This window comes from Ahaetulla prasina, chromosome 4 (genome assembly GCF_028640845.1).
Source record: "Ahaetulla prasina isolate Xishuangbanna chromosome 4, ASM2864084v1, whole genome shotgun sequence".
In the NCBI taxonomy this organism is placed as follows: domain Eukaryota; kingdom Metazoa; phylum Chordata; class Lepidosauria; order Squamata; family Colubridae; genus Ahaetulla; species Ahaetulla prasina.
The window spans coordinates 148,639,093-148,656,144 of NC_080542.1; positions in this window are offsets into that span (position 1 = coordinate 148,639,093).

Consider the following 17,052-nt stretch of genomic DNA (forward strand, 5'->3'; position numbering starts at 1 on the left):
ACTGAAGATCGTCCCTAGTCGCGCCAGGAGACATCTGCACAAAAAACGACCAGCCCAGAGGACCAAAGCCCCCACCCCCCTCCCCCCCTTCCTCCCCCCCCTCCTTCCTTCCAGCACTGATGATGTTGCCTAGTTGGGTCGCGCTTGCAAGAACTCCACCCCCTCCCCACTTCCTAGACCTGACGCTTCTCTTCTTCCCCTTCTGTCTTGCAGGAGCTGACGATGTAGTGTCCGGTGGGGAGATGCCCAGCCCAGAGCACCCACCCCCTGCCCCTGCCTTCCCCCCCCCACCTCTGTATATACTGCCGGTTACCAGTAGCCGATACACCTGTTAGGAACGCATAAAGACTTTACTCTCTGATTCGTCTATACCAAGGATGCTCTCTTGCTTAATAAACGGTATATTCACTCCTGCTGCACCTGGGCTCCTTCTCTCTGTCCTTTGTTTGAGGGGCTTTTAAGCTGCCAAGTGTCAGTCCTTGACTTACAACGGTCCATTTAACGACCATTCTGAAAGTGACGACGGTCCCCCAAAATGGGATTTAGACGTAGCCAAATTAGACCCACAGCATTTCGCTTATAGAATTACAGAATTGGAGGGGACCCTGGAGATCATCTAGTCCAACCCACCTGCTCGATCAGGAGATCTTATATACCATCCCTGAAAAAACCACTGTCCAATCTCTTTTTAAAATCTTCCAGTGATGGAGAACCAATAATTTCTGGATTTTTTATTTATAATGTTCCCTTTTATAAAATCTCACCGTCTTCTCATTCCCACCCCCATGTGAAAATTCAAGAAGCCGAGCCGAGTGCGAATTCTGAGGTTCATCAGTGTCCTTCCTTTGAGCCCGCGCAGAGAGCTGGTGACGTGGATAAAGGAGCAATTTAAAAAAAAAAATTAGAAAAAGGAACGTTTTTTAAAAAAGAAGGAAAATAAATCGCTTTGCAAGCCAAGCGTTCTAAATTTTACCAGGCTGTTTTGTCCCTCAGAGGCCTTTTATGGTTTTCTGCTCGATCGATTCTGGTTTGTGTCACTTGGATCGGAGAATTGCCCTTGTGAGTCTGTGTGTTTGTGTGTTGCGTGGGACGGGAAAATGCGGGATTCGTTCGGGGTGAAATCCCTCTGTTTTAACTGAGGCCTTCCAAAGCCAGATTGGCTTAATTTACTTAACAATGGTGGTGATTCGTTTAAAGACCCTTGCAAGAAAGGTCCTAGGATTGGATATGTCTCACTTAAGATTCTTGACAGCTTTAAGAGAGGAGGAATTGAATGGCCAGAATCCCCTAGCTGGTATACTATGAGAAGGGGAGGACTTCCAGAATCCCCCAGCCAGAATACTTTTAAAGGGGAGGACTATAACTCCCAGAATCCCCCATCCAGGGAGCTTTAAGAGGGGGGGACTTCAACATCCAGAATCTACCTGCCAGGATACTTTAAGAGGGGAGCACTACAACTCCCAGAATCATCTATCTATCTATCTATCTATCTATCTATCTATCTATCTATCTATCTATCTATCTATCTATCTATCTATCTATCTATCTATCTATCTATCTATCTAGTTATCATATCATGTAATCATGATTTATGACCCTCCCTCTACTGTGGTTAGCAAACGGGGGCTATTTTACCCACCTGTGTCTGACCGACCCCCTTCCTCTCCCCAAAGGCTTTGGGGTGAGCAGGGCTACTCCCACTTACTAGGACCCCACCCCACCAGCGATTTTGGGGAGAGGCTTAATGTTCAAAAAGGACACCGTCTCTTTAAGCACCAGAGACAGAGATCTTGTGACCCCTCCCTCTTTCCCCTCAATCCTCCCCTCATTATTAAAGGAGGAGGGGCTGGAAGGGTCAGAGATAGGGTTACTCAAGAGCTTTCTGGTGTAAAGGAAGCCACTACCTGGCCATTGCATTTACTATGGGCTCCTTTCTTAGCCTCTTGAAGAATGGGAAAGCAGGTAACTGGACCCTCTGGGGTGGGAATATTTTGGGTGGGTGGAAGGTGCATGTGGGGTTTGCAGGGGGGAATCTGTGGGGCGGGTCAGGGTGCTTTCTCCAAGCTGAGGATGATAGGTGGTGGAGTCTGGGCCATGGTGGTTGGCCATGATGGGTGGTGGAGTGTGGGGCAAGGGGTTTGCTGGATTAAAGAAGGACGCTGCCTGTTGAGAAGGTCTGGGTTTGATAGACTAGAGTTGAGCAGGGTTAAGTTGGGTTGAGCTGAATAGAATTGTATTGAGTGGAGTGGAGCTGCGTTGGGTTGGGTAGAGTTCAGCAGGATTGAGTTGGGTAGAATGGGAATGGGTAGAGTAGAGTTGAATTGAGTAGGGTTGAGTTGAGCAGGTAATAGCTTTTTTGAGTAAGGTTGAATTGCATTGATTAGGGTAGGGTTGACTTATGCTGAGGTAGAGTTTATTAGGATTGAGTTGGGTAAAGAAGGAATGGGTAGAGTAGGGCTGGATAGAGTCGGTATTAGTTGCATTGAGTAGGCTTGGGTGGGCTTGAGTTGGAAGGCCTGACTGCCTTTGTGTAACTGCACAATGGATGTGAGAAACACTCGCCATTCCTATCAGGAGACCAAATCGGGAATGGAACGGAAACCAAGTTCATAATCATTGTCAAAGCTGGTTGATGGTCTCGATGCAGCTGTCAGACCTGGAAGCCATCTTTCTACCTTGGTGCCTTCAGGCTCCAGGCCTGGCAGGAGCCTCCTGTGGGGCGTTGGGAGGGGGGCTAGGACAGAGTGGAGAAGACCCTTAGCCAAAACCCAATTCCTTCTAGGAAGTCAAGGCCAAGGGGCCCTGCAGCTGTGCGGAGGAGAAGGCGAAGAGATCTTCCGTTCCGGACTGGACCTGATTGGACGGGTGGGGGAGGGGTGGGAAAGATTCCGGGTCTCCCAGCTGTGCTCTGAGGAACTTCAAGCCTCGGAGTTTCCTTTCCTTGGGGCTGTTACTTGGAACCCTGACAGCAGCCTGTTGCACGGAGTTCATTCTTGGAGTGTAAATGATGGTTTGTTGCAAAGACACCCACAACAACCCACACCTCGGTGTGTGTCTATAGAGGGGGATGGAACTCAATTCCCAGAGTTCTTTGCACTAGCAAGCTGACCATCTGGAGGGTGTCAGAGCTGGGGGAGGCTGGCTTAATGTGTGGCCAAACCTGGCTGATGGTGGCTTAGTTAGTAGATCAGGGTTTCTTAACTTTCTTGGGTGAAAAATTGGGTGGTTGGGTTGTTGTGGAGAAAAATAGGAGAATAAAGGAATATTATATGCCTGTTTGCTTCCTTTAATTACTTAGAAAAATAAGAAATCAGGATTTTAAAAAGTCTAATCACTTTAATAACATAAATTAATATCCAGCCATCTCTCTCTCTTCCTTCCTTCCATCCATCCATCCCTCTGTTCATTTATCCATCCATTTCTTTCTATTTACCTGCACCCATCACAAATAACATCTGAATTTTGAACACGGGGACGCCACAACCTGTGAGTAAGGGTGAAAAAGAGTTCCTTTTTGTCAGGCCCTTTGCAGTCTTGGTCACTAAAGGAACAGTCGTAAGTCGAGGCTTGTATCACATTTTCCAGGAGTCATAGGGAAAATCACACAGGTTGGTTCCTACAACTGTGAACAAAACTCATTTCTTTCTTTCACTCTTTCTCTTTCTCTCTCTTTTCTCTCTCTTTCTCTCTTTCTCTCTCTCTCTCTTTCTCTTTTCTTTCTTTCTCTCTCTTCCCTCTCTCTTCTTTCCCTTTCTCTCCCTCTTTTTCTTTTCTCTCTCTCTCTCTCTCTGTTTCCTTCAGTGTTTTTTTTAAATTTGCATTTATATCCCGCCCTTCTCCGAAGACTCAGGGCGGCTTACACAATGTCAAGCAACAGTCTTCATTGCCCCCAACAATCTGGGTCCTCATTTTACCTACCTTATAAAGGATGGAAGGCTGAGTCAACCTTGGGCCTGGTGGGACTTGAACCTGCAGTAATTGCAAGCAGCTGCTGTTAATAACAGACTGCATTAGTCTGTTGAGCCACCAGAGGCCCTTCTAGCCTAGTTTTCTTCTATGACCCCCAGCAAGACCTTGGGCGCAATTACAAAACCCATCCTTCCCAGCCTAGACACTGGATTCAGAGATTTGCAGTCCATCCCCCTAAAAAATAAGGGATATAAATAGGCAATGAGACTTTGATCCAGGTTTGCCATTCAACAATTTTGCATTTCTTGGTAACTATGATTTGATCCCAGGGGACTGAGATGGTGGAAACGTGGCTGGCAAAGTTGGGGCTGGGCCCATGAGCTAGATTTCTCTTTCTGAGTGCTAGAAGGGAGCGGCTTGGAGGAGGAGGAGGAGGAGGAGGAGGAGGAGGAGGAGGAGGAGGAAGGACTGGGCAGTCTTGGTACTCTCTGAGTATTTTCTTGCAGATGTCTCATGACCCAACTAGGGAGCATCATCAGTGCTAGAAGGGAGGGGGTTTGCAGGGAGGAAGAGGAGCAGGAGGAGTAAGAAGAAACCGGCTTCAAAAGGCCTCCCAGCCTCTTAAGTTGCCTGAATCCTTCTGTGTCTCTTGCCAGGTGGATCGTTTGACTTCTGCTCCCACCCTCCTTCTCTCTCCCCCCACAGGTGACTCAGAAAGCCTCGCCTCCACCTCGGGGCCGAGTGGAGAAGTTCAGCCTCCCACACCGATTTCTCTGGCCGTGACCCCCGAGGCTCCCTTGAAGGTTTCCCTGCAAGAGGCTGAGCAGACCTATCCCTCCTGGCCCCCCAGTGGTGACGAGGCTCAGGATAATGCCGCCCTCAGCTCCAGCCCTTTAGAGGAGCAGGCGTGTTTGTTGCCTTCATACGACGCAGGAATCGGAGGTTTCACGAAAAGAGGCTTGGAAGCCTGCCCCTTTGATCGTCCCCTTACCTTCCATTCTGGGCCTCTTTCTGAGGTTCGGGGTGTGTTTGGAGCAGGCCGCGCCGAGGCAGGGGGACCTGGTGGCCTTCAAAGCCAGCCAGCTACGTCCTCTCCGGAGGGTGGCATGAACACCATTGAGCGCCATCAGATGATACCAGCTCTGCTTCTCCCCTTCTGTGGTAGATCCCTTTTCAAGGTGGAATCCAGGGAGGTTATGCTGTTCCCACAAGGAGAAGCGATGGAGAACGCTGCTCTCTACGGCACGGAGGAGGAGGAGGACGACAATGTCGCCTCTGACTCCTTCGAGCACTTCCTCTTGAAAACATCCATCGATGAAGGCGTGGACGAGTCCGTTGTTTATCTGGTTGACACTTCCCAGTCCTCGGACTTGGCTTCCAATGATTGCAAGGATGGTGTTGAGCAGTATGCCCTGGTTGCCGACACAGTCGTGGAGTCCAAGGAAGACCCAGAGTGTGCGCCCCTGTACCTGGAGAACAAGAGCGAGAGCAAGATGGCCGTATGCTCCGATGAGTACAACATAGATGAAGAGAAGGAGAGGCCCTTTGCGTCGCTCCTTGAGTCGAAGAAGAATCTTCTAGAACAACCCAAAGTCGTCCGAGCAGATTCCGAGACAACCCAGGACAATGTCGCTGTCTGTCTGGAGTCAGAAGATGAACTGGAGGAAGCCTCGTCTCTTGACCAGAGCAACAATGAGGACCGTGCTATGGTGGCGTTTTCTGAGGAAAAACTCGACTCTCAGTCTCTCCTGGCGCTGAGCCACACCCCAGAGAACATCCTTGCAGAGAACAACGGGGCCCTTCTCAATGCCTCGGCGTCGTTGCCCCAAGAATCTCCTGTGTTCCACCCAGATGGGGAGGAAGGAGCCGAATTGCAGAAGTGGAGTGTAATTCGCAAACCTCTGGCGGAAGGTAAGATTTCCCATTTTCTTCCCATTCAACAATTACAGATAGTTCTCGACTTATGACTGTTTGTTCAGTGAGCGAAGTGACTTTGGGATCGATTCTCATACGACCCTGTAGTCACGTGATCAAAATTGGTTCATATTTATGATGGTCGCAGTGCTCCGCAGGTCACACGATCCCCTTTTGCGACCTTCCGGCAATGCCGAAACTGGATCTCCTTAACGACCGCGTTGCTCACTGAACAACCGCAATGGTTCTCTTAACAGGGCAGGGAAAGTTTTAAAATGGGACCAAATTCACTTAACAACTCTCTCGCATAGCAACAGGGGTTGGACAGGGTCCCTTCCAGCCAGAGGATTCTATGACTCTCATAACACCTGCAGTGCTTCCATTAAGAATTGTGGAATGAAAGGGGATAAGATGGGGGCAAAGCTCACAATGTCTCACTTAACAACGGCAATGTGGGGCTCAATTGCCATTGTAAGTTGAGGACGGAGCATTGCTAACGGAGACTCGGATAGAATACCCTAAAATATCTTTTTGCAGGATCTTCCAACGATTCTGAAAGCTACGAAGGATCGCTACCGGAATGGGAAGAGCCGAATTTTCCAGTACCACGGACAGCTCAGGAGGTGCAGGTGTGGCCCTCGCAGACCAGAATGGGTGGACTTCAATTCCCAGAATTCCCTAGTCAGTCGCATTTCAGATGGGCTGGGCTGAGAGAGAGAGAGGCTCATAGTCACCCAGCTGGCTTTCCTGCCTAAGGTGGGACTAGAACTCGCTGTCGCCTGGTGATTGCTCCAGCGTTCACCCGACCCACAATTGCGAAGACGGGAGGGTTGATGGGAAGATGCCCAATAAAATAAATAAACAAAAGACTTTTTCAAAAATGATCTTGGACGTTAAGCGAGGCCAGCTAAGGGCCTTTCCAGGAAGGTAAAGAGAAGTTGATGGGCCATTCTGGAGAGAGCGTAAAAGCCCTCTTTCAGCCAAAGGGATCTGCTTAGTAGTAAGGGATGAGTAAATGTATTTGTTTCTTTCAGACCCAGCTGACGCATTCCCTGGGGACTGGCGAAGAGTCCATTAGGAGGCCCAAACTAAGCCGAAGCGAAAAGAAAGCTCGAAAGGTAACTCCCTTCTCCCTTCCTTCCTTCCTCCTTTTCTTCCTTCCCTCCCCTCAACCTTCCTTCCTTCCTTCCCTCCCTCCTTTCTTCTCTCCCTCCTTCCTTCCTTCCCTTCATTCTTCCTCCCTTTGGCTCAATGCCACGCAGCTCTCTTTTGTGCCTAAGGTGACACTAGAACTCACCACCTTTATTAAGAGTGCTTATCTGGAGTTTGTTAGTTTCCTGATCTGGTCTACCTCAAAGGGTTGGCAAGGTGAAAGTCTTCCACTCATTGTAGTAGGCATCTGCCAACATATTGCCAGACGCCACAGAGCGCCTTGGAAGAACTCCAATTTTGGGGGTCTAAATATCTCTCTTGCCCTTTCTTTGGTTCTGGACTGAGATCTCCCACCGCACTAGAGAAGTTAAGTTCTCTCAAGAGGTCAGAAGAAGACTTCTGCATGGTTCCTACCAGAAACATCTTGTGGTCTCCAGAACTTTCCACAGTTCATGGTCCACCATGTCTTGAAGAAGACCGCACCTCAAGATGGCCTTCCATGGAAGCAAGGGGTTGGTCTACAGGACCTCAACTGTAGCATTGGGTGGGAGAAGATCCCTCCTTCTCCTTATTCTTCAACCAGCTCTTTGGTTGACCTACAAGAGGCCTCCTTAGCTTTCTTCTGTGGCTTTTGAGGGTGTTGTGAGTTCCTCTCTTCGTGGTGTGGTTGCGAGCCCATCAACATGGTGCCGATGGGCTGTGTGTGGTCTTCTTCTTTACCCTCAGGCCATGTCCAAGCTGGGTCTGCAGCAGATCCACAATGTGACCATGGTAACCCTCCGTAAATCGAAGAATACTTTATTGGTCATCAACAATCCGGATGTCTTCAAACGTCCAGCTTCCGACACCTACATCGTCTTTGGCGAAGTCAAGGTGATCTGGGAAGAGGGAAGAGGAGCTGTGGGAATCTGGGATCCTGGGGGAGGGGAGAAGTCTGTGGGTGACTGAAGAGGGAGGGAGGGAGGGAGGGAGGAGAGATAGGTGGATGGGTGGAAGGAAGGAAGGAAGGAGGAACGAGAAAAGGTAGGAAGGAAAGGAAGGAAGGGGGGAAAGAGGGAGCGAGGAGGGAGAAAAGCATAAAGGATAGAATAGAATAGAATAGAATAGAATAGAATAGAATAGAATAGAATAGAATAGAATAGAATAGAATAGAATAGAATAGAATAGAATGCACGGTCACTCACGCTCTTGTCACTTCCCGTTTGGACTATTGCAATGCTCTCTACATGGGGCTGCCCTTGAAGTGCACCCGGAGGCTGCAGCTAGTCCAGAATGCAGCTGCGTGGATAATAGTGGGAGCAACTCGTTGCTCCCATGTAACACCAATCCTGCGCAGTTTGCACTGGCTTCCTGTGGTCTTTCGGGTGCGCTTTAAGATTTTGGTTACCACCTTTAAAGCGCTCCATGGCTTAGGCCCCGGGTACTTACGGGACCGCCTGCTGTTACCTCATGCCTCCCACCCCCAGGGGTAGGGCCTTCTCTGTTGGAGCTCCTACGCTTTGGAACGAACTTCCCCCTGGTTTACATCAAGTGCCTGATCTTCGGACTTTTCGCCGTGAGCTGAAAACGCACCTATTTATTCAAGCGGGACTGGCTTAGAAGTTTTATTAATTTTAACTGGGGTTATTTATATTTTAGTATTTTAAATTGTTTTAAATTCTGGCCATTTTGTAATATGTTTTGTTTTAGTTTTGTTTTTAAAGTGTATATTGTTGATTTTTTATTTGGCTGTACACCGCCCTGAGTCCTTCGGGAGAAGGGCGGTATAAAAATCGAATAAAATAAATAAATAAAATAAATAGAATAGAATAGAATTTTTTATTGGCCAAGTGTGATTGGACACACAAGGAATTTGTCTTGGTGCAGATGCTCTCAGTGTACATAAAAGAAAAGATACCTCCATCAAGGTACAACATTTACAACACAATTGATGGTCAATATATCAATATAAATCATAAGGATTGCCAGTAACAAAGTTACAGTCATACAGTCATAAATGGAAAGAGATTGGTGATGGGAACGATGAAAAGATTAATAGTAGTGCAGATTCAGTAAATAGTCTGACAGTGTTGAGGGAATTATTTGTGTAGCAGAGTGATGGCCTTCGGGAAAAAACTGTTCTTGTGTCTAGTTGTTCTGGTGTGCAGTGCTCTATAGCGTCGTTTTGAGGGTAGGAGTTGAAACAGTTTATGTCCAGGATGCGAGGGGTCTGTAAATATTTTCACGGCCCTCTTCTTGATTCGTGCAGTATACAGGTCCTCAATGGAAGGCAGGTTGGTAGCAATTATTTTTTTTGCAGTTCTAATTATCCTCTGAAGTCTGTGTTTTTCTTGTTGGGTTGCAGAACCGAACCAGACAGTTATAGAGGTGCAAATGACAAACTCAATAATTCCTCTATAGAACTGAATCAGCAGCTCCTTGGGCAGTTTGAGCTTACTGAGTTGGCGCAGAAAGAACATTCTTTGTTGTCCTTTTTTAATGATGTTTTTGATGTTAGCTGTCCATTTTAGATCTTGCGATATGATAGAACCTAGAAATTTAAAGGTTTCTACTGTTGATACTGTGTTGTCTAGTATTGTGAGAGGTGGAAGTATGGAAGGGTTTCTCCTAAAGTCTACCACCATTTCTACGGTTTTGAGTGTGTTCAGTTCCAGATTATTTTGGTAGGGAGTAGAGAAAGGAAGGACTGAGAGAGAAAGGGAGGGAAGGATAGGCAGAGAAGGAAGGAAGGAGGGAAGGAGAGGGAGAGGAAAAAGGAGGAGAGGGAGGGAAGGCCAGAAAAAGATGGGGAGAGGGGAAAACGAGAGAGAGGGAAAAAGAAAGGGAGGAAGAGAGAAGGAAGGAGGGTGGGTGAGAGGGAAGGAGGGAAGGGGGAAAGGGAAGGGAAGGAAGGAGGGAAGGAGTGGGAGTGGAAGAAGGAGGAGAGGGAGGGAAGGCCAGAAGGAGATGGGGAGAGGTGAAAACGAGAGAGAGGGAAAAGAAAGGAGGAGAGGGAGAGGAAAAGGAGGAGAGGGAGAGGAAAAGGAGGCGAGGGAGGGAGAGAGAAAGGGAGGGAGAGAGAGAGAGAGAGAGAGGTAGAGGCTGACTGACTGACTGGAGGGACATTCGTATTTTTAACACCGGTAGTCCTCAACTTACGTCCACCATTGAGCCCAAAACTTCCATTGGGAAGTGAGACTACCATTGCCTCAGATGTTATGCCAATCACTGCAGTTGTTAAGAGAGTCACAATGGTCATTAAGCGAATCCGGCTTCCCCATTGACTCTGCTGGTCCAAAAGGTCTCCAATGGGGGATCACGCAACCTCTCCCAACAGGTCTACCAAGAGGCGGCGGAGAAGTTCAAAGTTCCTGTGGAGCACTCGTCCTCGATCACCGAAGCAGCTTCAGCCCCCACCATCAAGGAGGAGAGCAAGGAAGAGGAGGAGGTAAGGAGATCCAGATGTCCACCTTCTCCAGACTTGAGGTGGAGGTGGGAGTGGAAAGGAGGGAAGCCCAAGAGGAATGAGAACCTTCATGATGTCCTCCTAAGAGGTCCCCCTCGGAGGTCCAAGGGGAGTAGACATCTCGGGAGGCAGGCTATTCACCCTGATGCTGTGGTCAGGTGTCTCTCAGATGTGAAGGGAGTGTTCTACATAGAAGGACCCCAAATCGCCAGGGCTTAGAGGGACATCTAGTCCAACCTTCTGCCCAAGATCGGAGACTTCATATCGTCCCTCATGTGAGGATCGGGGGTCCTTCGTGCTGATGTTTCTGAGGCCACAAATCCATTTCAACCTCTTGAGGGACCATCTCTTGGTAGCTTCTTAAGCCAGCTCCATGTTCTTTCTGAAGATGCTAAGCTTGGACTTCAGGTTGCTGGGACACCATAAAGTGTTGGAGAAGTCATCCCATGGTGGGGTAAGTCTCCTGGAACCTTACTCCATTGTTACCATAATGATTAAGGAAATCATTATCGTAATCGATAAGGAAAGCTAAGGCTCATAATGAACAAAGGCTAGCGACAAAAGTAAAAAATAACAAAAAAAGCTTCTTCCAACATGTTAAAAACAAGAAAAAAGTCAAGGAAACAATTGGCCCATTGCTGGGAGAAAGTGGCAAGAAGGTGACAAGCAACAGGGAGAAAGCAGATCTACTTAACTCATTTTTTGCATCTGTCTTTACACAAAAGGAAAAAACAATCCAACCTATCAAAAACAGCACTACAAAAAACAGATTAGAAACACAAGTTAAAATAGGGAAGAAAATGGTAAGTGAACACCTGTCTACCCTAGACGAGTTCAAATCACCAGGACCGGATGGATTACACCCCAGGGTTCTGAAGGAACTGGCAGACGTGATCTCAGAACCACTGAACTATATCTTTCAAAGATCCTGGAGCACAGGGGAGCTGCCAGAGGACTGGAAAAGAGCTGATGTAGTTCCCATCTTCAAAAAAGGGAAAAAAACAGATCCAGGAAACTACAGACCTATCAGCTGACCACAATACCGAGGAAGATTCTGGAAAAGATAATCAAGCAACGAATCACCGAACACCTAGAAGCAAACAAAGTAATAACCAAAAGCCAACAAGGGTTTGTCAAAACAGATCATGCCAGACTAATCTTATCGCATTCTTTGACAAAATGACAAAATTAGTAGACCAGAGGAATGCTGTCGATATAATTTACTTGGACTTCAGTAAAGCATTTGATAAAGTAGACCATAACCTACTACTAGATAAAGTAGAAAAATGTGGGTTAGACAGCACCACCACCGGATGGATCCGTAACTGGCTGACCAACGCACTCAACGTGTAGTCCTCAATGGAACTACATCCACATGGAGGAAGTATGCAGTGGAGTACCCCAAGGCTCTGTTTTAGGCCCAGTACTCTTCAACATCTTCATCAATGACTTGGACGAGGGATAGATGGGAACTCATCAAATTTGCAGATGACACCAAGCTGGCAGGAATAGCCAACACTCCAGAAGATAGGCTCAAGTTACAGAAAGATCTTGACAGACTTGAACATTGGGCGCTATCTAACAAAATGAAATTCAACAGTGAAAAAAGTAAGGTTCTACATTTAGGCCAGAAAAACAAAATGCACAGGTACCGGATATGTGGTACCTTGCTCAATAGTAGTACCTGTGAGAGGGATCTTGGAGTCCTAGTGGACAACCATTTAGATATGAGCCAGCCGTGTGCAGCAGCTGCTAAAAAAGCCAACACAGTTCTGGGCTGCATAAACAGAGGGATAGAATCAAGATCACGTGAAGTGTTAGTACCACTTTATAATGCCTTGGTAAGGCCACACTTGGAATATTGCATCCAGTTTTGGTCACCACGATATAAAAATGATGCTGAGACTCTAGAAAGAGTGCAGAGAAGAGCAACAAAGATGATTAGGGGACTGGAGACTAAAACATATGAAGAATGATTGCAGGAACTGGGTATGTCTAGTTTAATGAAAAGAAGGACTAGGGGAGACATGATAGCAGTCTTCCAATATCTCAGGGGCTGCCCCAAAGAAGACGGAGTCAAGCTATTCTCCAAAGCACCTGAGGGTAGAACAAGAAGCAATGGGTGGAAACTAATCAAGGAGAGAAGCAACTTAGAACTAAGGAGAAATTTCCTGACAATTAGAACAATCAATAAGTGGAACGACTTGCCTGCAGAAGTTGTGAATGCTCCAACACTGGAAATTTTTAAGAAAATGTTGGAGAACCATCTGACTGAGATGGTGTAGGGTTTCCTGCCTGGGCAGGGGGTTGGACTAGAAGGCCTCCAAGGTCCCTTCCAACTCTGTTGTTATATTGTTATATTGATTAGGATGGTTTGCTGCAAAGTCAGTCAGAGGTTGAGCTGGGATTTGGGATTTGGATCCACCTCTTGAAGTCCACCTTTCATGATGGTCTTTCTTACTTCTTTCTTTCTTTCTTTCTTTCTTTCTTTCTTTCTTTCTTTCTTTCTTTCTTTCTTTCTTTCTTTCTTTCTTTCCTTTCTTTCTTTCTTTCTTTCTTTCTTCTTTTTCTCTTGCTCTCTTTCTTCTTTATATTCTTTCTCTTTTCCTCCTCTTCCTCTTCCTCCCCCACCCCATCTCCTTTCTTCTCCTCCTTTTTATTGTCTTTCTTTTCTTTTTCTTTCTTTCTTTTCTTTTTCTTTCTCCGTTTGCCTTCCTTCCTTCCTTCCTTCTTTCTGTCTTTTTTTCTCTTATCTTTTTTTCATTCTTTTTATTTTTCTTTCTTCTTTCTCTTTTTTCCTTTTCCCTTTTCCTTTTCCTCCCTCCTCCTCCTCCTTCCTTCCTTCCTTCTTTCCTGCCTGCCTCTATTTCTGTATTTCCTCCTCCTTCCCTCCCTCTCTTTCCAGGTGGACGAAACGGGACTGGAGGGAAAAGATATCGAATTGGTCATAGCTCACGCCAACGTCTCCCGCCCCAAAGCCGTCCGAGCCCTCCGGCACAACAACAATGACATCGTCAACGCCATCATGGTGAGTGTTTGGGTGCAGCAGCCGTCCCTCCTCTGCTGTGGTGGAAAGTGGCCTGGATTCCCGGGAGGAGGAGGAGGAGGAGGAGGAGGAGGAGGGGCTGTACTCCAGAGGACGGAGAGAGCGGCAAGTTTTGAGAGTTTGGTTGAGAGGGAGAGAATTCACAAGGCTCCTTCCCAGAGCTTCCCTGTCAGTCTTATACAGGCAATCCTCGACTTATGACGGTTCAGTTAATGACCATCCCAAGTTTGAACGGCACAGAAGAAAGGGCCTTAGGGCCGTTTTCCCCACTGATGACCGATGCAGTGTTCCCGCGGTCACGAGATCAAAACTCGGACGCTTGGAAACTGACTCGTATTTATATGATGCAGCATCCCTGGGGAGAGGAATAGAATAGAACACAATACATTACTATATTATATACTATATTATGTAAGGTGGCTCACTGGCTCGATCGAAAGGTTGGCAGTTCAGTGGTTCGAATCCCTAGTGCCCTGTAACAGAGTGAGCTCCCGTTACCTCTCCCAGCTTCTACCAACCTAGCAGTTCGAAAGCAGGTAAAAAATGCAAGTAGAAAAACACTTTACCTTCTGTTATATTATATCGAATTAGTATACTATAGTATACTGTGTTTCCCCGAAAATAAGGCCCTGACTTATGTTTTTTGAAATCCGAAATAAGCGCTTGGCCTTATTTTTGGGGAGGTCTTACTATTTTGAGGCACGTGAAGCAAGACGGGGCTCCTCTTGCCATCTTATCTGATTTCCTCCTCTGTCTCCCTAACCGGATCGGCTGCACATGTGTTTAAATATTTTGGAGGGGAGCTTATTTTAGCTCATGAGCTCCAAATCTCGATCAGGCTTATTATCAGGTGATGTCTTATTTTCCAGGAAACACAGTAGTATAGTATTGTATTGTATTGTATTGTATTGTATAGTATATAGTATAGTATAGTATAGTATAGTATAGTATAGTATAGCATAGCATAGCATAGCATAGTATAGTATAGTATATTTCTTCTAATTTATATTGTTACATATTAAATAATATAACTAGAGAACAGCATCGATGCTACAAGGGACAGGGGTTTGGGGGGGAGGAACAGGAGTGGGGAGGAGGAAGGGGAAGAGTAGGACTGTGCTTTCTTAGCTTGGTTTGCATTTCCTTGCAGACATTTCTCGACCCAACTATCTGACATCATCAGTGCTAGAAGGGAGCTGGGTTGGGATTCATATATATATATATATATATATATTTGTTTTCTGAGATTTTCGCGGGTATTTGTATGTAAGTCTTTGGTTATTCGGGTTTTCTCCCACATAAAATTGGAAGTGTCTTGGCGACGTTTCGACGAAGCCTCATTCGTCATCTTCAGGCTTCAGCTTCGTGCTTCTGGGAGCAATGTGTGATTGCACATTGCTCCCAGAAGCACGAAGCACGTCCCAGAAGCACGAAGCTGAAGCCTGAAGATGATGAATGAGACTTCGTCAAAACGTCGCCAAGACAATTCCAATTTTACGCGGGAGAAAACCCGAATAACCAAAGACCTACATACAAACACCCACGAAAACCTCAGAATATATATATATATATGTATGTATGTATGTATGTTTTCGTAGGTTTTCACAGGTATAGATATGTAGGTCTTGGCATATTTGGGTCTTTTCCCATGTAAGGTTGAGAGTATCTTGGCGACGTTTTGACGAGGTCTCACTCGTCATCTACAGATAGAAGGAGCACCCATGAGATCACCCCTCTCACCCATCATCGCAAATCTATACATGGAATACTTTGAAACCACCGCTTTAGATAAATCTGAACTCAAACCCAAACTCTGGCTTAGATATGTAGATGACACTTTTGTAATTTGGCCACATGGGACAATGAGAAACTGGACAACTTCCTCACACATCTCAACAGCCTACCCCAAAATACAATTCACTATGGAAATAGAAGCTAACAAGCAACTCCCCTTTCTGGATGTCCTAATCTACAAAAAACTCAATGGCTCCCTAGGACACCAGACCCAGGATAACACACAACGCCACCACCAATCATCCTCACCAGATTCAAACCCAAACCCATCCCATAGATGAAACACAACCACCAACCAGAAGCCAGACCATGCTGGCACCACTGGCTGCTGCGCCCCCCTCCGATCCCCACACAAAATAAGTTGACACACCCCAGAAACACATGACAGGACCTCGGACTCAGAGCCAAACCAAAACCTGGGATGCTGCATCACAGCCATCTGCTCAAGACATCACATCACAGAACTTCAGAGGCCACAACACCAAAGCTCAGGAACAAAAGACTAGGACCACACCCACACAGGATGCTATGAAACAGCCGACCAACCTGCAAACACCCACTCCATCTCCCAATCAAGATACAACCACACAGCCAACCAACCCGCTCACAGCAACACTCCCCACCTCCCCACCAGTATTTACAGAGAGACGGCAGCTCCGACCACGCTTTGCTCACAGAAGCACAAAGCCGAAAGCACCAGCCTGAAGATGATGAGTGAGACCTCGTCGGAATGTCACCAAGATACTCTCAACCTTACACGAGAAAAGACCCGAATATGCCAAGACCGTTTGTGTGTGTGTGTGTAGTCCCTTCTAGCACTGATGATGTTCCCTACCTGTGTCATGAGACATCTGCACAGAAAACACCCAGCTCAGAGAACCAAAACCCCCACACTCCTCCTCCTCTTCCTCCTCCTCCTCCTCCCAAACCTCTCCCCCTGGTAGCACTGCAGGGTCATGAGATGTCTACAATAAAACCTCCCAGCTCAAAGAGGACAAAGACCCCACGGTTCTTCTTCCTCCTCCTCCTCCAGCATTGATGATTGTTGCCTAGCTGGGTCGCGAAATGCCTGCGAGAACTCCACCCCTTCCTGCTTCCTAGACCTGACACTTCTCTTCTTCCCCTTCTGTCTTCCAGGAGCTGACGATGTAGTGTCCGGTGGGGAGACGCCCAGCCCAGAGCACCCACCCCCTGCCTCAGTTTCCTCCCCCCCCCACCACTTCTGTTATATATGTATATTGTTCATAGCCGCTACACCAACACCATGGATGCTCTCAATAAATGGAATATTCACTCCTGCTGCACCCGGCTCCGTCTCTCTGTCCTTTGCTGGGTGGGTGGGTGGGAGGGGCTTAGAAGCTGCCGAGTGTCAGTCCTTGACTGACAACGGTCCTCTTGTGACAATGGAGCACCTGGGGGGGTATTTTGGCCATCGGAATTACCGAACTGGAAGGGACCTTGGAGGTCCTCTAGTCCAACCACCACCACCCCTGCTCGAGCAGGAGGCCCTTATACAGTTATAGAATTGGAGGGGACCTTAGAGGTCATCTACTCCAACGCCCTGCTCAAGCAGGAGGCCCTTGCAGGAAAAAAGGAGTTGAAATGGACCTCAGAGATCATCTGGTACAACCCCTGCTCAGAATAACAGAGTTGGAAGGGACCTTGGAGGTCATTTAGTCTAACCCTCTGCTTGAACAGGAGATCTTATATACCATCCCTGACAAACAGCTGTCAAATCTCTTTTTAAAAGCTTCCAGTGATGGAGGACCAATAACTTCTGGATTTTTTGTTT